This window comes from Ruditapes philippinarum, unplaced genomic scaffold (assembly GCF_026571515.1).
Source record: "Ruditapes philippinarum isolate M1 unplaced genomic scaffold, ASM2657151v2 ctg30_1_1_1_1, whole genome shotgun sequence".
In the NCBI taxonomy this organism is placed as follows: Eukaryota; Metazoa; Mollusca; class Bivalvia; order Venerida; family Veneridae; genus Ruditapes; species Ruditapes philippinarum.
Window position 1 is genome coordinate 191,469 of NW_026851624.1, and position 25,646 is coordinate 217,114.

The 25,646-nt window shown below is 30.5% G+C and overlaps 1 protein-coding gene across 2 annotated transcripts in view; it reads left to right on the forward strand.

Annotated features, from left to right (window-relative positions):
* The window catches only part of LOC132717808 (muscarinic acetylcholine receptor M2-like), a 247,443-nt gene that overhangs the window by 96,860 nt on the left and 124,937 nt on the right, over nt 1-25,646 (forward strand). Inside the window, exons 3-4 of one of the 2 annotated variants that reach the window (XM_060701406.1) lie at nt 12,597-12,634; nt 22,604-22,641. The gene's annotated coding sequence lies outside the window, so the exon portion shown is untranslated. The remainder of the gene's footprint in view (nt 1-12,596; nt 12,635-22,603; nt 22,642-25,646) is intronic. The other variant, XM_060701479.1, reaches the window with a different exon arrangement.

Here is a 25,646-nt window from a genome sequence, read left to right on the forward strand (position 1 = left end):
CATCATTTTAGGGAAAATTTCCAACTATTTTATTACACACTTTAAAATTGTTTTTACATAAAATAAATAAAATAATAGTAATATTTAAGAATTTTTTATAACGCCAATCGACATACTATTACTACTGTTTCTATGATCTCTGAGGTTATAAACCATTCATCATCTTAATGAAAACTTAAAATATGTCCTGGCTGTGCGTTATCAAACAGTACAGATATGTGGTTGATCTTGATCTGCACAGATATCATGGGTGGAATCAGACACATATACTCGATTACGAATATAGAACAAAATAATTACAATTTTTAAAGTATTACACTTTCTTTTAAAAAACGAGAAAAAAAGACACTATTACCAATTACTTTGTTTAAACAAATTGACATGTAATGAACATAAATCCAGAATATTGTAAGTTAAAACTGTTTTTCCGACAATTACAATGAATAGCTAATAGCTTGATCATTTACTTGTGGAACGATCATATAGTATTTATCCAATACAAATGACTGTTTGTATGCTCAAAAGATCTTATCAATGTTATATTATCTACATAACTGACTATTATACTATTATCGAATATTACATTCACATTTTCTCATTCAACTGCATATAAATTCTTATAAATTCTAACTCCTTTAAATAGCATGAGCATCCTCTTCTTTTTGTTTATTATATTTTATCTTCAGAACAGGTGTATTACTAAATGCCAACAAGATTCGAGCTATCATTTTATTAAGGTTAAAGCCTGTTTCCTCCTCATTTCGTTTATACCTTCTTTATTGTTTTAACAAAATTTTAATAACATTTTATTTTAAAGTATAGTGATAAAATATATTTACATGGACAGATCTATTTCTGTATTTACCTCTACTTTTTGGAAGTATTTTTTCAAGCCTTCTCATGATGACCTGATTACTGAAAGTAAATCTCATTGCATACCGTACACCAGTCGTGCATATACTTTATTGATAAACTTTACGTGCTGACTAGGCGGACAGAAACACTTTGTTTAACTGGCAATCTATTTTGCTAATAAAAATAAAAAGAAACGACTACGTCAATTGATTTATTTTATAATTTGGAAAACAAAAGTCCGGAAGAGAGAAAGCGAGTGGTTAAGCTTTAAAGTGCCAATTGCTAAAGCAATATTTCTGAAACAAATTAATATGATTCAAAATATAAAATTAATTAATTTACTAATTGCCTATTGAGCAAAATGGAATATAATATGAAGAAGGTAGATTATTTAATACCATTATACTTTTAGTTCACTCGAACTATCTTGTCTTGAAAGAAGCGCTTGCTTGATTTTAGTTAATCTTTCCTTTTCATAGGTAATCGGAGATATTTTGTCTTGTTTTAAGTAAAAAAAGCTTTCTTAAACTGCAATGACTTTTATAATGACAATAGTTGCTTCTAGACCACATGCTAACTCGGAGAAAAAAAATCGAAAAAAAACAACAGAATGCACTTAGTCGATGTACTTAATTGTCCTCGTAATTTGATTGGTTATTAGATCATTACATCACATCTCTGTCGAAAAATATTTGTAAGTGTTGAAGATTGCAAGTGTACGGGTCAATGACTCTATTTATCTAAAACAATTAATCTTACAAATAGTATAGCATATTAGCATTTGATGAAATAGCAACATTTTCTTTTGATTTTGGCTGAACTTAATCATCAGTTTCAGATAACGAAAAATACCCCTACCGGATATTAATCATCTCTGCAGACGAAATAGACCGTACATTTGCAACAAGAATAAGCTTTTTGCCGAACAACTAGGAAATAAGATTTAAAATGTTTGCCAAGAAAAATTGAAACATGCAACAGTATCTCTATCTGTTTTCAAAATTAGCATTTTCGTACAGGTCAAAGAGTAAAAAACCCATTCGTTATTATTACCCGTCACTTTTTTGAAATGTTAATTTCCCGTAGGCCAATAGGAGTAATTCTTACTGTAAACCATGTCACTGAAATTTTGTATCGTGACATAGGTAACAGTATGTTTCACAGTAAATATCTAAAAGATTAAAACCTATAGAAACAATGTCCTTATGAAGTATTCAGAAGGAGCAATAAATTATAACACATAATTTTGCGAGTAACAACAAAAACATCATCATTCGTAAAAATACGGTTACCCTTGGCTACAGTAATTTCCCATGGATGATATTTTTACTGTTATTTACAAACCTATGTGTTATTTATATTCAGTTAAAATTATAAGTTTAACAAACATGATAAATTCCGGGACTTGACTATAAGTAACTGTAAGTATTGCGATTTTCATTGCAATAGAATATGTCCGGCAAATACAGTATTTTACAATAAAACAATTGTAAGAATGGTTTACATAATTATATTTCTTAAATAATTCCGTAGATTTGCATCATTTGCATTTACATGAAATAGTAAAAATATTAAAACACATTTTTATGAGATGTTTTCCTTTGTTTCTTTTTGTTTTTTCAAAGACAAACAATGACGTTTTCCTCTAATTATTCGCCATTATTTTTTTTCTTATCTTAACTTGTTTGTATCTTTTTGCAACGCAGGTGTATTCTATAAAGCAAGCTCATATTTATATAATGCTAATACTGTTATCTTTAGCGATATTGTTCAGCTGCGAGTAATGATTAATTTTTTAGACCTATTTATTTCATGTACCCGAATAGTATGTACTTTTCAATAAATGTCTAAAAAAGCTCTTCATCAAAGAATAATTTCCGGTCTCATATTTAAAATATAACGATATATCGCAGGTCAGTGTGATATTATTTGCTTAAAAGCTGCTGAGAAAGGCGGCGGTATTTCGTCACAATTCTTTCAGGAAATGTTAAGCAAATGACGTATTTTTTTTCTATTTAGACTTTAACAGGACAAATGGCCCAAATGTCACAATCAAATCACATTATTATGATTATAATGCCAGGAAAAAGGGAAACAAGTTCTTAATTACATTTTAAAGTTTGAAAATTTCATAACATCTGAAATGAAAAAAGCAGACCATTATTTTCTTTCTTCTACTGAGTATCAATAGTTCAATGCACACCTTTTACTAGATACATCGTACCTAATATCTTTTGTATAAACGTTAAGAACACTGTTTTTTTTTTGTTACAAAGAGAACAAAACTTTCATGCTTTTTTTCTGATTAGCCTTTGTATGGTTTAAAAACTTAAAGCAGTTGAATGAGTCATGAGTTGTGTAGCTCCTTGTCGCACCTTTTGCTTGTTGGCGTTTGTTTTGTCACAACAGTCATCAAAACGCTGATGAACACTTGAACCTTTTATGTTAGAACCGCATGTTGAACTTTTTATTACGGTTTGCATAATTGTACTTCAAATCTTTACATCGTTTTCCAATTTACCCTACCTGCTCATTCCTCGTTTTCATTCATTAAGTATTCACAAACACATCCGATGTACCGTTATTGATATGCACATTTCTTTTGTTTGTTGCACTTTTTCACTTTTGATTAATTCGAAAACATTCTCAGACATAATGTTAAAGTGCAGTAACAGGAAGTGCATTAAAAGCTATCACTTTTCTTGGAAATATTTTTTTTTGAGTTTTGAGATCAAATGTGATAAAGTATTTTGTCACTTCAAGCACTGCTTAACGACTAGTTTCCATAGAAATGAAAAATCAGACATTTTGGCAGAAGTCAAATATGTGGCTTTTTTGCAGTGTAAAAGTATTACAAAATTTAAATATTATTCGTATTTGAAATGTATACCTCAACAGATACCAAAACAAAAAAAGGCAATATACAACAAAGACAAAAACAAGATCCATAAAGAACGCCCAAAACGGCATAAATATAAAATGTTGCACACCCGGTAATTTTTGTGCGTAGATGTTTGTTTTTGGGTTTATTATTTCAGCTTATTAATTGTTCATATTAAGAGTTACAAATCGGGCATGTGCACTGATTGTCGATTTCATAGTTTTAAACTTAGTAACAGTTTATTGAACTTCGATGTTTTGATCAGCTGTCATATTATCGCTGATCATACCTTAAACGCTTTTACATTTTTTATGAGTGTGTCCACAATCAATATAAAAGCTGACAAACACCTGTATCTATTCCATAAGGAACATCTGTTGAAAATTGTATGAACATTGACAATTGCGTGTGTGTGTTTGTACTGAAAATCATTTTTGCAATGTTCTATTCTAGTCCGTTTCTAGTTTTGATTCATTTATTATTTAAAAACCCAGCCGGTGCATCATTATTGATGTACACGTTTCTTTTGTTTGTTACAATTTGTCATGTTTTGATGTTTAAGTGCAGTAGTAGGAAGTGTTGTAAAAGCTCTGGCAGCAGACATTATTCTCTTAGACTATATGATAAGAAGATTTCTCGTGATAATAACAAAACAAATGCCTTCGTTATTCAAATTAATAAAAGTGTGTTGCGCACCATGGTAAAATCCGATATTTTAACAAGTGTCAAAATAACTTATTGTTAACAAGCAAACTGATGTAAAATATAAAATGCACCAAAATCTCAATTGACTTACTTTTTTTTAATTTCCACCACATTCTTAGAAAAATTTCTTTGAACATCATAGTGCTTTATCTGTTCACGACATCATTAATGCTGGCTGATTTTAATATGTTGATATTCTACGTGTACCCTATCTTGAAATCTTATTTTACGCAAGGTTTCTTTGAGCACCCTTCAGAAAACTCGCTGTCCACTTAGTCACACTCGAAGAATCATTTCCGATGTTTGCCCTGAATAATAATCAGACAATTATCTGAAATATCTGTATTTTCCGCTGATCTGCGGTCTTGAAATTGAATATTTCTCGAGCAGTAGAATGACAAAATCAAATTGTTTCAGCAGCATACCCCTACAAAATTGATAGATAAGGTACTCCAGACAAGATTTGCAAGATTTCGCTTTTTTACATTGTTAACTGTCTTACATGTGAAAAGAACGATCAACAACAGCTGAAAAATACAAAACAAAATCAACGCTTTTAAGATACAGGAGACATTTTATATTTTGTTTGTAAGCTGTTTTTTTTTATTTCCTTTATTTTTTGCTATCTTTAGCTGTAAAATAGATAAATTGATTAAATTTGTTTGACCACCTCAATAAACATGTATTTGTCTTTACACTTTACCTCATTTTAGCAAAAAATCAGTTTCTTATAAAATATTCATATCTTGTAACTGTGCTCTCAGTTTGACAGAGTGTTATCATTTCCTAGGCAGGTGTTATGACCTCAAACTTCTTTTAGTAAATGCTCATGAGGTTACCTGTTTTAAATACTACTATATATAATTGAAGGGGAAATGATGTTACGAAATTTAAATGAATTTCTGAGCCACAAACGTTAGACAAATCTTTAGGTTCAAATTGTTAAAGTTTTATAAACCGGTCTGACTTTATTGTCTTAAACTAAGTAACAGCACATTTAAATAATTTGTTCCTTAATTGTTTGTAATCACCTCTTCATCACGTTCTTGTCGTGACAATCCCACAATCCCCATAAAAGCTTTGGGACACCTGTTACTCTTCATAATGGTACGTCTGTTAGATATTTTATCAACGTTTACAACTATTTTTTATGTTTAAATGTCGCACATCTTAACATCATTTTGCAGTCACCTCTTCTAGTCTGTTTTAATTTTTTATTCATTAAGTATTTAAAACACAAGCAGTGCATCATTATTGATGTCCTCGTTGCTATAGTCTGTTGCTGCAATATATTTTGTATTAATTCAGAAAAATCTCATGATGTGAAAGTGCAATTACAGGAAGTGTAGTAAAAGTTCTGACTAAAGCCATTGCACTTTGTCACGAACCAAGAATATTTTAAGGGCATGCGCATGTCTGTGAGTTCATTAAAAAATGAAAATGTGTACGAAATTATATAATCAGAATAGAGAAAAGCTACGTCTTGTCTTAAACGAAATGGTCTTCATAAAGAACAAAAAGTATAACAAGGGTTCGAGAAACTTAGTCTGAGTAAGTGCCTTCATTGCCTTTAACCTGATCAACCTCATTGATTACTATTAACTTGCGCAATTACATTTTGTAATACATAATGCACTTCGCACGAAAATTTTGTATTTTGAGCTTGTCCTTTCTGGAAATCTTGTTTCACGCAAAGTTTCGTTGAGTACCCTTTAGCAAATTCACCGTCCTCTCAATATCACTTGACGAATTATTTCCAATATTTGTCTTGAATAATAATCAGACAATTATCTGAACTATGATCATCTGTAAGTATTCTGAGACCTTGAAGTCTGAATATTTATTTTACTTGAAAAAAATACCCAATTGAATTGGTAAAGCAGTATAACCCTACATAATTGAAAAGTAATATATATGGCAGACTAGATATGCAAGATTTAGTATGTTTTCCGTGAAAAGAGATCATTTTTTCTTCTTCGTTTCTAAATATTCTCTCTAGTGCATTGCACGATACAGAAATTACACGGATTTCATTTGATTCATTTTAATAATTGGAATCTTATATTCACAACAGTGTCGGTAATGTGGTGTAAAGACATGCTTTAAAAGAACGGTCTTTATTTTACTGTTCTAAATTTGTTGTTATGTTTTTAGACATGCAATAATTTTCAAATTAACAAATAGAAAACTACCGACGATATATCTGTAATATACTGAATGACTTTCCTTTCAACAAGAAGATAAATACTAAATATCAACATAGATGCATTAATTTTATTTTGATTTTATTCCAACTTAATACTTTGTTTTAAATTAAGCATGGTTATCATAACATATTTAAAAAAGTTAGTTCTGAATACCATGAAACTTAATTATATGATTACGAGATTTTGGATTTTGCACGTACTCTTTTGGACTCTGCTCGTACTCAAAACAATTTTCCTAAAGCATTAAAACAATTACTATATGTTCATTTACCGTTGTACCTATAAACAAATATTTTTTGACGTTTTTCATAACTTTAATTAGTTTTACCTGACTACAGGTATTCATTACTTCAATGGCGGTTTTCTTAAGTCTTAATTCAGAATAACTTAATGTTCATTTTACCGATATAACTATAAACTAATAGCTTGTATCTTGTTTTTTGTAGATTTATTTTTTTTCTAGTATGAAGGTATTTGTTACTTGAATGGCGGTTTTGAAAGAACTGCTATTGTCGCTATAAATGACGCTTTCAAAAGAATGCAAAACAACAAAACCAATAATGGTGGCCTATATCAAATACAGTATAATCTTTTACCTTGCAAATTGTTAATGTGTTTTGATGGATAGTGCTATATGGATAAACAATGTATGTTTTCTATATCTAATTAATGAATTTGTATGACTAATAATGTGTGAACTTTTAACTCTTTCTAACGCTGAACATGATATCTTTTCGATAAAAGCATTTTTCTTATGATCTTATGAACCTTTACTTTTTCTCTGTTTCCATTTTTCAAGAAGTCATCGTCTTAAATAGCGCAATTAGCCAATTAGTCTGATCGTAGTAAAAGGCAAAACTATTCAAGAAATTCAATATTTCAGAATGATTTTTAACCAACATTATAAACGGCTATTGCTTAAGGTTTGTTAAAAAAAAACTTCACATTAACATACATTTCCCCGAGGTAATTTTTTTTAATTTTCTTTTCTATTTTGCATTTTGCTAATGAATCTGTGAAAGGTTGTCTTTAACCATATACACGCAGGTGTATTAGTTTTTAAGATCCTCGCCGTAAATGGCGACTTAATGGGTTTTCTGGAGTTTAAACATATCTTAGCTTCAGCTGTTGAGGTGATTTTGATCCCTGGTGTTGCTGTAGGGCTTTAACACCAAGGCTGGCCAGAATCATCACAAACAAACAAACCAACAAACAAAAAACCTTTGCCACTAGTAAAGAACAAGGCCAGCCTGCACAACCACGAGTCTTAACTATATGTATACATTTTGCTGTTCAATGTTTGTAATTTGTTTTTATTACAGTCCGTTTCATATTAAATTGATTGTTCTAAATTAAAAGCAGGTCACTTTAATGACAATAATTTCAGCAGATAATAAGTGTTAATAAGGTATGATTACATGCGGTGAGAGATTAAGAGTATGCGTGCTCTTTTTGTTATTTACTATTTTACTTATTCATTGAATTGGGTAATTTCTTATCAGGTTTTACAAAGTTTTTTTTTTGGCTTATTTTGTTCTACTCGAATTTGGAACGCGAAAACGGATATGCGAATGATTCAAATAAAACTATTGGGTAACTGTAGATAGTTTTTCTTTCATCTCAACATTAAAGTAATAGCGACACGAAACTGGATCATTAAATATAGTTTAACAAATTATCTGTAATGTATATTCGGAAGAGGCGGTACTTTAATTTCAATTTCTTTCATCATTTGTATGTCATGAGTTTTTTTTTCTTGTTTGTATCCAGAATCAAATATATATGACGTCATTCCAAGTATAGAACATAGATAACCGTAATAATTAGACTATTAGGGTAACTGTATCGGAATAAACACAACGCACTCCTCCTCCAGGGAATACAGAAAATATACGATGTAACTCTACATTGTGTAAATATTTACTTTATTATAACTTCTTATCTTCTTCAATATGCGAATTTATAGAATAATTAAGCATGCTCTCTTATAAATTGGATATAGATTTGACTTCCAGATAAAGTTTGTTTTATTATTGTTTTTAAAAGTAAGTAGCACATAAATGTGTTGAATTACGTAACTACTACATTGCTTAGTACTGATTGGTTCCAGGTACGGATCCGAGAGGGTATCAATAAGCGTATAGCTTCCAACACGATCGAACTAAAATAAATTAGTATAAACGAACTGCATTTGTCTCCGAATAGTTACAATCCCCTGTAACGGACGGACAAGCCGCTGTGTTATTGAGCAGGACATTTTACGCTCATTGCTCAGCAATGGTTGGTTCAAAGACCGGATTCGAGAGTTTGTCTATAAGCTTATAGCTTTCTACACAATCAAATTGAAATAAATTCTGAATATATTGAACAGTAAAATCCATTCAAACGAATACTTAATTCAATAATTATGACAAGTATGTTCGTCTCCTTTGCTTGTGTATAACAGAGAGTGTTTTTTCCATCAAACATTAGCTTTACTTTTAAAAACTATCAGTACCGGTAAAAAAGTACTGCTTTAATGTTAATCATTCGATTTAAAGAACATTACTTTTTTTATTCTTGGACATGTAAATATAAAAAAATGAATATCAGAACTTATTAATTAAAACAGGGATTTAAGGAGCATGTTTTTGACATTGATTATTGATAATGGCAAATTCTACAATTATATTTCTTTGAAACCCAAGTGCAGCAATGTTTTGTAAATGTTTTATAAGACATTTTTCAACATTAATATTTCAATTCATGTTATCTTAAATTCTGTTGAATTCTTGCAGAACGGTTACTTTTCTAGAAAAGTTGTTGCATGGTTTTTATCACAATTCAGTTCTGTTTTAGATCGACAGGAATACACATACATACGTCTTAGATTTTAAGTGGTTTTGTGTGTTCTAAAATGAAATAGAATGAATCAATGAACCAGTTCACTAGGGAATGTTTTACTCTGACAGTTATGTCCCGTATGATTGCTAAAGAGAATATCAATGTCAAATTGTTCGACAGGCAATCAGATCATCCAACAAAACATTCACATACTCATATCTCTGGAAAATATACCGTTGAAGGCGTTTACGAGAATGCATTGAGTACTATAAGAAATCGTTATTAAACTAAACAGTGACAGCATGTAACTTTATCATCTAGGATATGAATATTGTACATGTTCTGTCAGTTGCATTTCAAGCAAAATGATGCTTCCCACATGCTTGTATGGCTATTTCTAAATAGTCATAATCATATTTATAAACGGAAAAAATATGTGACGTCACATCGTCTTTAAGACCCCTAAATTTTGTAGGAAAAGAAATCCATGCCAATTACAAGAATAATAAAAAGCTGTTTTATTGAAAGCAAAATGGTAAAACTTCTACATTTTGCAATATGTGAGTTTAGTGAAACGTGATTTATCACTTTATGTTGTAAATGGCATTTTGTTGATAAATATGGTATGGTTATAAGGAATAGCAAGCATTTATGCTTGATTTACCGACTTCATTATCCGTCACATAGCCTCAACTAATGTCAAATATGTTTTGAAATCTATTGACCTTTTGGTACCAAAAGCTGTAAATAGCCTCTTTGGTGTTATAATATGACAGGGACAAATCGGCTTAGAGAAGGAAATTGAATGCTTTTGTTCGCGACAAAACTGTCTGAAAGCTTCCTTCATTTGAATGTTACAGCGGATAATTTCATTCGACAGACAATCATTTGTGTTTAGCCAAGATAGACTCAAAGTGACTTAACGTTATGAAATTATCCTATGGGAGGTAAAATCCATTATGTCCCATCACCCTCGTTGATTCTATTTGCAGCGATAAGCTAATAACCGTTTCTGAGTTTATTATGGAACATAAGAATATTTTGTAAGGACCATTTTCTGGAAAGTATAAAATAGTATCCTTGAAATGTCGTTGAATTTTGACAAATAATTATGGACGATATTGTAAGATAGAACGTGTATGCATTTAAAAACATTTTTTTTCCTCCATCGCTTTTTACGAAACAATTGCAAATACTGAAATATTAGTTTTCTTTTAACCCTTTTTTTTCCTCCATCGCTTTTTACGAAACAATTGCAAATACTGAAATAATAGTTTTTTAACCCCTTTTTAACACTTTGAGTATCATCTTTATGAGCACGTTAAACATACTTCCATACGTATTTATATTCGTTACAGTCTTCTTTTGCAGCTACACGTATCCAGTAAATGTTGAGTAAAATCTCTTTAAATGGTATAAAGCAATATCTTATGTCATATTTTCATAACTTTATCAACAATAAGATTATATTGGTTCAATTATCTTAAGGTTCTTGCTGTAAAGTATTGTAACATAGAATTCCTCTTGACGTGTTTAACACACATGTATATTGTACGTTCACATAATAAAATGTTTCGGAACCAAATATTATTCAAGTAGGGTTTTATTCGCCGTGCATGACAGCTATTCGCTTTTTATGCAAAGGCAATTTACTACCAGTTTTATTTTATAGACAAACATTTGGGAAGCATTCTTTTATTTCAAAATAAGCAATACTTTATGCAGCGGATATAATGCGTTATATACTTTTATGCATATGTTCATACTGTTATGTAAATTTTAAACGTGAATTTAGAGACTCATGAACAAAATATATTGTAAATATTTATAATTTCTACTTTAATGTTTGTACTCTTACATTTTGATAACTCATGTGTTCATCAAATTTTCAAAGTAGTTTTTTCAATAGCAAACTAAAAACCGAACACAAATATTTTAAGGCTACTCATGATAGTTATACGAGTAAAATTGACTTCAACTAATATACTAGCATACCTTATCAATATCATATATAATTTAATCTTAACTCTAGAATATTTTCATTTGCAACCACTACATTTATCTACGTTAAAATTAATGAAATAAATATAACCAAAACGTACTTTCCCTAAGCAACCGTCAAAGTACTTTAACAAAATGTCAAGTATGGCACAGAAACCTTGAGAAACTTGTTAAAACCTTAATTGCTTCGAAAGTGCCCAATGGCTAAATTCATAAAATGAGAACTTCTCGATCAACACACGGTTGCCGGTGATCTGTTAATGACTAAAGATATAATGTAAGGTAGAATTCAATTGCAACAGAAGCGTTCCTGGCCCTATTTTTTGTAATTGGAATAGTGTATGGGAGCATTCTCCAAATTTTATTTTATTCTGTCTCGCACGACAGTCGTCAGTGATTTTTTTGTTCATATTTTCTTACGGCATTATTTTCAGTTTTTTGTTCGTTTGTTTTTCTTGAAGTTAAATTAACTTTATTGTCAGTGCTTGTAAGATGTTTTGTTTACTATTTTCTTAATTCAACTATTCTTCTTTATCTATTGATCCAAGTCTGATCATTGTTGTTGAAAGGATTAGAACATTATACTTGTGCAAGTAAAGTAAAACAGGCCATATTGTTCACAAATTTGATAGCAAGCGTACTGTTAATTACAATATGATTGCTATCGATTGCTGAAGTTTATCTCTGTACATAATACTGTTGTACTCGTTGTTTTGTTTTTTCTTTGTTTTTGTTTTTGTTGTTGTTGTTGTTGTTGCACCAACATAGTAGAAGTGAAGTGATATGGTGATCTTCAAGTTTTTTTTTGCGGGGGAGACATCATAATCCTTTACGTGCATTGTTTCAAGCAAGAACGAGCACTTGAGTAGAAACAGCTTGAGAGCTACCTCATGCGAAGGAATCTTAAGTCCCAGGCGGCATATGAACCCACGGCGGTAAGGGACACGTTTGTCTGAAGTCAACGACCATAACTACTCGGTCACGGGCGCCTTATCTAACAATTATAGCTTTGCATTTACATTTTCATAATAGTAATAATCACTATATGATATTTTAGCAACAAATAATGTGTGTAATGCAAATACATGTAGCATAAATTTACACATATTCTCTTTATTTTTCAGATGACTAGTTTGGATTAATGGTTACGATCTCAACAGCTGTAAGTTTATTATTGTATTAGGTGTCTGTTGTTTTTTTTGTGTTGACTTTTTTGTGGATTTTTAAATTATAATAATTTCGCATTTTTCACTGACAGCAGTTTTTATTAACTTTAAGGCTTGTATTTCAAGGTTTGAATATACGAAGACAAAGCGTAAAAGCACCAAAATATGTACTTAACTGGTACACGTTAATGTGTTTTTAAATTATTGTTTAAAAAACCGCAAACGTTGACTTATGAATTCAGACCAAAGTCAATGGTGAAAATTGGTAAAATATTCTACTGGTTAAGGTTTGTTATTCAGTTTCAGCTCAACAGTACCGATACAAAATAAAACACTGCTTTATCTTTAACGAAAACGTTTCATACACATTCATTCCGGCAGAAAACAAGAGACATTTTTACATCAAAATAGCAGGAATTTAGGTAAATACGAAAAAAGTATTTTCTGTTATTTGTCAAAATCATTCATTATACTTGTAATGGTAAACATAGCAAAGAACTTTGATAACGTTACCTTGACAAAATATTCTGTATACCATCATAATCGCATTTTATCCTACACAGCCTATCGGGTTATTTGTTTGACACAACCAATGGCTTCTTTATGATAATAGTTTTCTATGCTTATTTACACAAACATAACACAATAGTTCAAAACAGATATGACACTTTACTGAAATTATAGAAATCTTCTATATGAAAGTGTTTGCTGTTAAGATAGAATGAAATATCACATTGTATTATTATCAAAAAGATAGTTACAGTTTATGGCCTGAACTATCACCTTGTATTATTACGAAACACATAGTTACAGATTATGGCCTAAAATGTCACCTTGTATTATTACGAAAAACAAAGTTGCAGTTTATGGCCTAAAATATCACCTTGTATTATTACGAAAAACATAGTTATCGTTTATGGCCTAAAATATTACCTTTTGTTATTACAAAACATACTTAGTTACAATTTATGGCCTAAAATAACCCCTTGTATTATTACGAAAAACATAGTTACAGTTTATGGCCTGAAATATCACCTTGTAATATTACGAAAAACATAGTTACACATTATGGCCATATAAAACGTTCGTTTACGCGTGCATTGAAAGCAACACAATCCCAGGCGTTTTGGCAGGTAATGTCCATACAATGTGGTGGTTAATGTTCTCAATCAGTTTTTGAGAATAATAGATAGGGTTAAATTAGAGTAAAATTCTCATCAAAAGATATAGTTTTATGCGTTACAAGTTCACATATCAAGCTTATACATGTATGTCTATAATACATTTGTCATACGATAATTGTTTTCTGAAAGTTTTGTTAAAAAAACAATACGGAATCGCAAATGCGCTTTTGTGTGCTTTATATTGATGACGATTAATTGTTCATTTTGATTTGCTCGCAAGTTAAAACTAAATGTTCACTTTGAAACAACAAATTTAAATGCTCTTGAATAGAAATGTTTTTTTTTTCCTTTTTCAGAATATCGTCTTTCCACCCACTCCTTTTAGTATAAATGCAACACCTGAATGGTTTTTGTATTTTGTGTTTTAATGTGTGGCGTAGTTATTTGCATAAAATTCTGTAAAAGAACTCGCCTTTCTAATTGACTTTGAATTAAAGCCATTGCACTTTGTCACGAACCAAGAATATTTTAAGGGCATGCGCATGTCTGTGAGTTCATTAAAAAATGAAAATGTGTACGAAATTATATAATCAGAATAGAGAAAAGCTACGTCTTGTCTTAAACGAAATGGTCTTCATAAAGAACAAAAAGTATAACAAGGGTTCGAGAAACTTAGTCTGAGTAAGTGCCTTCATTGCCTTTAACCTGATCAACCACTTGATTACTATTAACTTGCGCAATATTACATTTTGTAATACATAATGCACTTCGCACGAAAAATTTGTATTTTAGCTTGTCCTTTCTGGAAATCTTGTTTCACGCAAAGTTTCTTTGAGTACCCTTCAGCAAATTCACCGTCCTCTCAATATCACTTGACGAATTATTTCCAATATTTGTCTTGAATAATAATCAGACAATTATCTGAACTATGTTCATCTGTAAGTATTCTGAGACCTTGAAGTCTGAATATTTCTCTTACTTGAAAAAAAAATACCCAATTGAATTTGTAAAGCAGTATAACCCTACATAATTGAAAAATAATATAGATGGCAGACAAGATATGCAAGAAATAGTATGTTTTCCGTGAAAAGAGATCTTGTTTTTCTTCTTTTCTAAATATTCTCTCTAGTGCATTGCACGATACAGAAATTACACGGATTTCATTTGATTCATTTTAATAATTGGAATCTTATATTCGCAGCAGTGTCGGTAATGTGGTGTAAACATATGGTTTATAAGAACGGTCTTGATTTTATTGGTCTAAGTGTGTTTTTGTTTTATTTTTAGACATGCAATAATATCCAAATGAAGAAATTGAAAACTGCCGACGATATTATTTTTTGTAATTTATATGACTGCCTTTTCAACGGAAAAGCAAATACAAAATATCATCACACAAACATTTATTTTGATTTTATTTCAACTTCATACTCCCACATTTTGTATGTTTTAATTTCCCAAAAATATTATACTTATCATAGTTAAGGTTTGTTCTAAAAACCGCGAGACTTTAATATCTGATTACTTGCTTTTCGATTATGCACATACTCAAAATATTTTTTCTTAAGCATTAAAATAGAAATTACTAAATGTTCGATTGCCGACACATTTGTTTGTTGTTTTTAATATCTTTAATTAGTTTTCATCACTTAAATGGCGATTTCTTCAAGCCATGATTAAAAATTACTAATTGTTCATTTTCCGATGCAACTATAACAAATATTTTGTGTCTCTTTTTTACAGGACTATTTTTTTCTGTATAAAGGTATTCGTTACTTGAATGATGGTTTCGAAAATACCTCTTTTGTCGCTATAACTGACGCTTTCAAGTTTATATAAAACAACCACATAAATAACTGAATTGTTCATTAAAATAAAAATAATAAATTATTTAAACTTGACTTTCCTACTCAATGGATTCGTGTTTTCACATTTACCCTGGATGTAAATGTGTATGTTTATCTTTTTCTATGATATGATTTGCAACTGTCTTTCATGAAATGTCTTTATATGAAGCAGGCGTTTTAACGCATCAAGCCTACAATATATGTTTTTAAATAAGACTCATAATAATGAAATTCAAACTAATTAGGAAACATTTCATATTGAGCAAACAAGTTCTCATAATAATATGTCATATATCAACATATTAGACTATATATCCGTACAATTGTTAACTGAGTAGTACATCCTAGACGTTTATCCAACAGTTTGTTTTCTATTAGTCTCCCCTGACCTCATCATAGGATTATTCTACATACCTAAAATGTGAAACAAACTGGAGATATTCCATTGATAAGCTCGACGTTTTGTCTAGCTTGACAGAAACATTTAAGCTCATTGGCAGATTACCTGTTATATGAGGAAATCGAGAACCGGGCAGACAAATTTAACATCAGTGATACAATTTAGTTCATTAACAGTAAGTTCTGACGTACGCGTATCAGGAACCTCAGGTACGCGTATCAGGAACCTCAGAGTAACATATTTATGTTCAATATAATTATACACATGTCTTGTTGAATAAATGCACCAATTAATAAACTATTACTAAAAGTAACGATAAATAAAACCAGACATAGTTAGATCTGCTTTTTGATACATTTCAGTAGAAAATGTTGGTACTTTTGTTAAATAAAACTACTCAACGACAAATTATTTCTTTATACAAATCTGGAAAATAAAATTCATTGGTTCTGACATTTTTTTTAAACAAAAGCAATATTTATGGAAAAAAATAAAAATGATTATACATATCATTGAATGTAATTATTTGTTGCGTTAAATTTGTGCATTTATCGTCAATTTTAAATCAATGATTTTCTGAAATATAACCTCTAATTAGGCTTTATTAATTCAACAATTAACATTATGTGTCTTGTTATAACAAATGAGCGAGTAAGTTAATATGAGAATAATCTCCTAAATGCTGCAACTTTGGCTTATCCTATCATTGAGGCATAAAACAATCGAATTCTTTCGAGTTTTAAAAACATTCTATTATAGATTAAATCATATTTACACATTTTCATCATCCCACCAATAAACCAATATCTCATGAGATTCGTCTTAATCAGCTCGCTATGTCTTTGTATAGGTCATGAACACTTATGTAATATACATATATAAATTGTTAACATCCTGAAATACCGGAAAAATATTGATTATAATTAACAAGGCGTTATATATATATAATTTTCATTTTATCAGTCATTACATCGAATACGCCCCCACCTCACGAATATTGTTTGCTACTGTTTCAAACAAGTGATGGCCTAATATATCAAACACAGTATAATCTTTTACCTTTCCAATTGTTTATGTGTTTTGATGGATAGTACAATATGGATAAACAATGTATGTTTTTCTATATCTAATTAATGAAAGTGTATGTCTGCTTATGTGTGAACTTTTAACTCTTTCTAACGCTGAACATGATATTGTTTTCGATAAAATCATTTTTCTTATGATTTTATGAACCTTTACTTTTTCTCTGTTTCCATTGTTCAAGAAGTCATCGTCTTAATTAGCTAATTAGTCTGATCGTAGTAAAAGGCAAAACCATTCAAGAAATATAATATTTTAGAATGATTTTACAATCAACTTTATAAACGGATATTGCTTAAGGTAAGATATGAAAACTTTACATTAACATACATTATCCAGTCTTTTTTTAATTTTCTTTTTCATTTTGCATTTTGCTAATTATGCTGTGATAAGCAATGAAATGTTGTCTTAAACCATACACACGCAGGTGTGTGTGTGTGTGTGTGATCTTGCGAAGGTTAACTTATACCTGTTTACCTTGACCCTCAACCTATTGAACTTAAAAAGTTCACCTTGTGGTTGAGGGGTTGTCTCTAAAGGTTGAGGCATCAGAATTGCAGCCACCGTTTATCCCTGCGTGACCGTAAATGGCGACTAAATGGGTTTTACCCGAGTGTCTTCAGCCGGTGAGTTGGTTTTACCCCTGGTGTTGCTGTAAGTTTTTAACATCCGCGGCTAGCCAAAATCATCATTCCTGATTTGGTGCCAATCGACCTTAATTTTTTTCATACGCCGGAAAACATTATAAACAAACAAAAACACAAACAAACATCTGCCATCAGTAAAGAGCTAGACGAGCCTGCACAACCACGGAGTCTTAAAAATATCTTTACATTCCGCTGTTTAATGCTTGTATCTTTTATTTAAATCCGCTTCATATTAAATTCTAAATTAAAACAGGTAACATCAATGACAACAATCTTAGCAAAAATAATGGTTCATAAGCTATGAGAGATTAAGAGAGTGTATGTATGCTTTTGTTATTTGTTGTTTATTCCTTTACTTATTGATGGAATGGGATAATTTCTGTATCAGGTTCTACAACGTTATTTTTTCTGTTGTTTTTTGTTGTTGTTGTTGTTTTTTTCTACTCGTATTTGGAACGTGAAAACGGATATGCGAATGATTCAAATAAAACTGATGCGGCAACTGTAGATAGTTTTTCTTTCATCTCAACATTAAAGTAATAGCGACACGAAACTGGATCATTAAATATAGTTTAACAAATTATCTGTAATGTATATTCGGAAGAGGCGGTACTTTAATTTCAATTTCTTTCATCATTTGTATGTCATGAGTTTTTTTTCTTGTTTGTATCCAGAATCAAATATATATGACGTCATTCCAAGTATAGAACATAGATAACCGTAATAATTAGACTATTAGGGTAACTGTATCGGAATAAACACAACGCACTTTTTCTCCAGGGAATACAGGAAATATACGATGTAACTCTACATTTTGTATATATTTTCTTTATTATAACTTCTTATCTTCTTCAATATGCGAATTTATAGAATAATTAAGCATGCTCTCTTATAAATTGGATATAGATTTGACTTCCAGATAAAGTTTGTTTTTATTTTTTTTTTAAAGTAAGTAGCACATAAATGTGTTGAATTACGTAACTACTACATTGCTTAGTACTGATTGGTTCCAGGTACGGATCCGAGAGTGTATCAATAAGCGTATAGCTTCCAACACGACCGAAACTAAAATAAATTAGTATACATGAACTGCATTTGTCTCCGAATAGTTACAATCCCCTGTTACGGACGGACAAGCCGCTGTGTTACTGAGCAGGACATTTTACGCTCATTGCTCAGCAATTGTCGGTTCAAAGACCGGATTCGGGAGTTTGTCTATAAGCTTATAGCTTTCTACACAATCAAACTGAAATAAATTCTGATAAACTGAACAGTAAAATCCATTCAAACGAATACTTAATTCAATAATTATGACAAAATAGAAAAATGCAGAATCCCTAAAGAAAGCCCAACACGGCAAAATTGTAAATGTTGCAGGCTCGGTTTGATTGAGCCTAGTATGTTCGTCTCCTTTGCTTGTGTATAATAGAGAGTGTTTTTTCCATCAAACATAAGCTTTACTTTTAAAAACTATCAGTACCGATAAAAAAGTACTGCTTTAATGTTAATCATTCGATTTAAAGAACATTAATTTTTTTATTCTTGGACATGTAAATATAAAAAAATGAATATCAGAACTTAAGACTGAGCTATCAGGGCATGCTTACTTACGACATAATTAAAACAGGGATTTAAGGAGCATGTTTTTGACATTGATTAATCCGTACTGTCGAGCTCTAAGAACAAAATTGATAATGGCAAATTCTACAATTATATTTCATGTTCTTTAAAACCCCAGTGCACCAATGTTTTGCAAAAGACATTTTTCACTTTTAATATTTCAAATCACTTTATCTTAAATTCTGTTGAATTCTTGCAGAACGTTTAACTTTCTAGAAAAGTTGTTGCATGGTTTTTATCACAATTCAGTTCTGCTTTTTATCGACAGGAATACACATACATACGTCTTAGATTTTAAGTGGTTTTGTGTGTTCTAAAATGAAATAGAATGAATCAATGAACCAGTTCACTAGAGAATGTTTTACTCTGACAGTTATGTCCCGTATGATTGCTAAAGAGAATATCAATGTCAAATTGTTCGACAGGCAATCAGATCATCCTACAAAACATTCACATAATAATATCTCTGGAAAATATACCGTTGAAGGCGTTTACGAGAATGCTTCGAGTACGATAAGACATCTTTATTAAACTGAAAAGTGACAGAATGTAACTTTATCATCTGGGAAATGAATATTGTACATGTTCTGTCAGTTGCATTACAAGCAAAAGAATGCTTCCAAAATGCTTGTATGGCTATTTCTAATCGAAATAATATATGCTGTGAGCTAAAAGCAACGATATTCTTCAATCGCACATAATGTTTACAATGACAATATGTCTCGTCACATCTTTTTATGTCCCTTTTTTGGTAGGAAAAGAAATCCAAGCCAATTACAAGAATAATTAAAAGCTGTTTTATTGAAAGCAAAATGGTAAAACTTCTACATTTTGCAATATGTGAGTTTAGTGAAACGTGATTTATCACTTTATGTTGTAAATGGCATTTTGTTGATAAATATGGTATGGTTATAAGGAATAGCAAGCATTTACGCTTGATTAACACATTTAGTCACTATCCGTCACGTAGCCTAAACTAATGTCAAATATGTTTTGAAATCTATTGACCTTTTGGTACCAAAAGCTGTAAATAGCCTCTTTGGTGTTATAATATGACAGGGACAAATCGGCTTAGAGAAGGAAATTGAATGCTTTTGTTCGCGACAAAACTGTCTGAAAGCTTCCTTCATTTGAATGGTACAGCGGATAATTTCATTCGACAGACAATCATTTGTGTTTAGCCAAGATAGACTCAAAGTGACTTAACGTTATGAAATTATCCTATGGGAGGTAAAATCCATTATGTCCCATCACCCTCGTTGATTCTATTTGCAGCGATAAGCTAATAACCGTTTCTGAGTTTATTATGGAACATACGAATATTTTGTAAGGACCATTTTCTGGAAAAGTGTAAAAGATTATTCAAACAGTTTCGTCTTTGAAATGTCGTTGAATTTTAACAAATAATTATGGCTGATATTGTAAGATAGAACGTGTATGCATTTAAAAACTTTTTATTTTCCTCCATCGCTTTTTACGAAACAATTGCAATTACTGAAATATTAGTTTTCATTTCACCCTTTTTTAACACTTTGAGTATCATCTTTATTAGCACGTGAAACATACTTTCATACGTATTAATACTCGTTATAGTCTTCATTTGCAGCATAAGCGTATCTAGTAAATGTTGAGTAAAATCTCTTTAAATGGTTTAAAGCAATATCTTATGTCATATTTCATAACTCTATCAACAATAAGATTATATTGGGTTCAATTATCTTAAGGTTCTTGCTGTAAAGTATTGTAAAATAGAATTCCTCTATTGTTTAACACACATGTATATTGTACGTACACATAATAAAATGTTTCGGAACCAAATATTATTCAAGTAGGGTTTTATTCGCCGTGCATGGCAGCTATTGGCTTTTTATGCAAAGGCAATTTACTCATAGACAATCATTTGGGAAGCATTCTTTTATTTCAAAACAAGCAATACTTTATGCAGCAGATATAATGCTTTATATACTTTAATGCATATGTTCATACTGTTATGTAAATTTTAAACGTGACTTTAGAGACTCATGAACAAAATATATTGTAAATATTTATAATTTCTACTTTAATGTTTTACTCTTACATTTTGATAACGCATTTGTATATCAAATTTTCAAGGTAGTTTTTCAATAGTAAACTAAAAACCGAACACAAATATTTTAAGGCTACCCATGATAGTTATACGAGTAAAAATGACTTCAGCTAATATACTAGCATACCTCATCAATATCATATATAATTTAATCTTAACTCTAGAATATTTTTTGCAACCACTACATGTATCTACGTTAAAATTAATCAAATAAATATAACAAAAACGTACTTTCCCTAAGCAATCGTCAAAGTGCTTTTACAAAATGTCAAGAATAGCACAGAATCCTTGAGAAACATGTTAAAACCTTAATTGATTGGAAAGTGCCCAATGGCTAAATTCATAAAATAAGAACTTCTTGATCAACACGGTCGCCGATGATCTGTTAATGACTCAAGATATAATGTAAGGTAGAATTCAATTGCAACAGAAACGCTTCAGGCCCTGTTTTTTAATTGGAAAAATGTATGGAAGCATTCTCGAAATCTTATTTAATTCTGTCTCGCATGACAGTCGTCAGTGATATTTTTTGCCAATTTTCTTTAGGCATTGATTTCAGTTTTTTTTCCTGTAGTTAACTATTTTTTTCAGTGCTTGTAAGATGTTTTGTTTACTATTCTCGTAATTCAACTATTCTCCTTCAACTATTGATCCAAGTCTGATCATTGTTGATGGAAGGAATAGAACATTATACTTATGCAAGTAAAATAAATCAGGCCATATATTTCACAAATTTGATAGCAAGTGTACTGTGAAACAGGCAATATGATATACTTGTTTTTTTTTTTTGTTGTTATTTTTTTTCACCAACATAATAGAAGTGAAGTGATATGGCGATTTGTTAGCTTTACTTGTAGAAGGAGACATTATTATCCTTTACGTGCATTGTTTCATGCAAGAACTAGCACCTGAATAGAGAGAGACAGCTTGAGAGCTACTTCAAGCAAAGGAGTTTAAAGTCCCACCCACGGCGGTGAGGGACAAGTATGTCTAAAGTAATCGAATTAACCACCCGATCACGGGCCCCTCATTAAACAATTATACCTTTGCATTAACATCCTCTTAATAATGATAACTATTTGATATTCTAGCAAAAGATGATTTGTGTAATTGCAAAGAGCATATATTTACACATTCACACATATAATTTTTATTTTTCAGATGACTAGCTTGGATTAATGGTTACAGTCTCAACAGCAGTAAGTAAATTATTGTTTTGGATGACTGTTTTTGTGCGTTTTTTATTATAATAATTTCACAGTTTTCCCCAAGACTCCATATACAGCAGTATTTATTAACTTTAAGGCTTGTATTTAAGGTTTAAATATACAAAGACATAGCGCAAAAGTACCAAAATATGTACTTAACTGGTGGTATACCTTAATGTGTTTTTAAATAGTTGTTTAAAAAACCCGAAAAGGTTTACTAATGAATTAGAACGTAGAAAATTAAAGATGTATTGACATTTTCATCTTGTTCAAGTTTGTATAAATTCTGTTTCAGCTTAATATTGACGATACAAAATAAAACACTGCTTTATTTTTAACGAAAATGCTGAATACACATTTAATCCGGCAGAAAACAAGACACTTTATTATGAATAAACGCAGCACATACATAAAATTAACAGTACTTTATTATCGTATTTGTCTTGTCTTTTCTGTTATTTGTAAAAAGCATTCATTATGCTTGTTAATGGTAAATTTAGCAAAGAACTTTAAAAAAGTTACCCTGACAAAATACTGGTATTCTGTATACTTTTATCCTACACAGGGTATCGCGTAATCTGTTTGTTTATTAGTTAACACAAACAGTGGCTTCTTTCAGGATAATAGTATTCTATGCTTATTTACAAGTATAACACAATAGTTCAATACATGTACGACGGTTTACTGAAATTATATAAATCTTCTATATAAAAGTTTTTGCTGCTAAGATAGAATGAAATGTCACCTTGTATTATTACATGTACGCAAATTGTTTCAAAGTCTTTTAAACAATATTGTGTATTCTGTAACTATTATAAATCAAGTGACACACAGTTAAAAGCAAACTTGTGCAGACAAAACTGTCAAATAAAGCATTTGATCTTTTGAAATAAACATTGATTTTCTTTATTAAATAACATAAAATAACACTTAACAAATTGAATATCACACCCGCCGATTTCAAAATTGATTATAGAAAGTTAATATTCCATAAACGAATTTCTGAAACGTGACTTTTATACGAGATTTGTACGTAGATAGAAATCTTGAAATTGATTAGCGAAAATATTAAATATCACAAACTTTAAGATTGAATTAATAATACGTTCGTTTATGCATGCAATGAAAGCAACACAAACCCAGTCGTTGGAACAGGTAATGTCCACACAATGCGGTGAGTTATAATGTTCTCAATCAATTTGAAAATAATAGATCACAGGTGGTCGTCCAGTCTTGGTGCCCATATAAAAAAATGAAGTTAAAAAAAAAGAAAACAAAAACAACAAAAAAAACACCAAAACAACTTTTGTAATAATTTTTTTTTCCCTATATACCCTTACTACCAAAAGGTCAACTAGTCGCCGTAACGCTATGGAGCTTTACTAGGACACGCTGTGGAACAACCACAATGTCCAGTTCTGTAATAATACAAGCTATTTTGCAACTCTTTACACATCATGCATTTAGAAAATTGTTAACATTCTTCTTCTTCTACCTTACATACAATCTTGAATAACTTACATTTTTTATATGGCACCAAGACTGGACGAGCACCTGTGTAATAGATAGGGTTTAAATAGAGTTTTACTCTCATCACAGATTTTTCTATGCGTCACAGATTCACATATCAAGCTAATACATGTATGTCCATAATACATTTGTTATACGATTATTTTTTCTGTAAGTTTTGTTAACAAGCAATTCCAGAATCGCAAATGCTTAAATATGGATGACAACAAATTGTTCATTTTGATTTGCTTGACAGGTAAAACTTATACCTTCACTTCGAATCAACAAAATTTAATGCTTTTGAATAGAAATATTTTTTTCTTTTTTCAGAATATCGTCTTTCCACCCACTCCTTTTAGAATAAATGCAACACCTGAATGGCTTTATTTGTATTTTGTCTTTTAATGTGTGGTGTAGTTATTTGCATAAAATTCTGTAAAAGAAATCGCCTCTTTTAATTGACTTTGAATTGTCTGTCAGCTATTTGCAATATGTTAATAGCTGAGCTATGTTGTTGATGCACAAAAATCAATAAGGAGTTTGATCTAAGACAGTTAATATCATTGCAATTACTTTGGTTTACATGCATTTGCTTGAATGAGGCGTTGAAATCATCTAGATTGTCAGGTAACAAATTCTGCATGATATAATTTTTGATATGACCGAATTTTGCTATTTCAGGTATTCATTTATTTCATTTAATAATAACTGTCTTACCGCTTACATTTTATTGTTATGGGATAATGATAGAAGCATTTCAAGTGAGCTTCTATCAATGTCCTTGTAAATGTGGTTTAATTGGAGAATGGGTGTGATAACTTTCCAATTCAGATTGCAATTGTGTTGATATGATAATTATGACTTTAAGTACATTTTCTGTATTTTCAAGTGAAATGAATCAATAGGCTCTTTCATTTATAATGTTTTATATTCTATATTGACAGGAATGCCTCGTCTGTTTCTTCGAGTGCCTATAAACATGTACTATAAGAATCAAACAAAATACAAAGTGTTTTTAATAATGAAGTTACCAGAAACTGAATGAGCACAATTTTTTTTCAAGAGAGTGCCTTCAAATATAAATGACACAACTATTATTTCAAGCGATATGAACTTGACATAAATTGTTTCAATGATGCTAAACATAAATTTGATAATACATTTATATTTACATTTTAGAAATGCAAAGAATGAAACTTCAGTTATAACAACGTGTTTTTATTGTGTGGACTATGCACGTAAAAAGCGTAACCGCAAATCCTGTTTGCCTTTGTGTGCCTACTCGAATAAATTCCAGACAATTATGACTTATTCAAAATGAGTTGATATAATTCATAATAATACACCACCTTTCAATATGTTGGTATATAATAATTTAAGTAATTAGAAAATGTTGTTTAGAAGATAATGATGTCATAAAGATATAAAAGTGAACGTTATGTTGAACGTGCAACGTGCAAGTCTAAACAATTGCTGAATTTGAGATC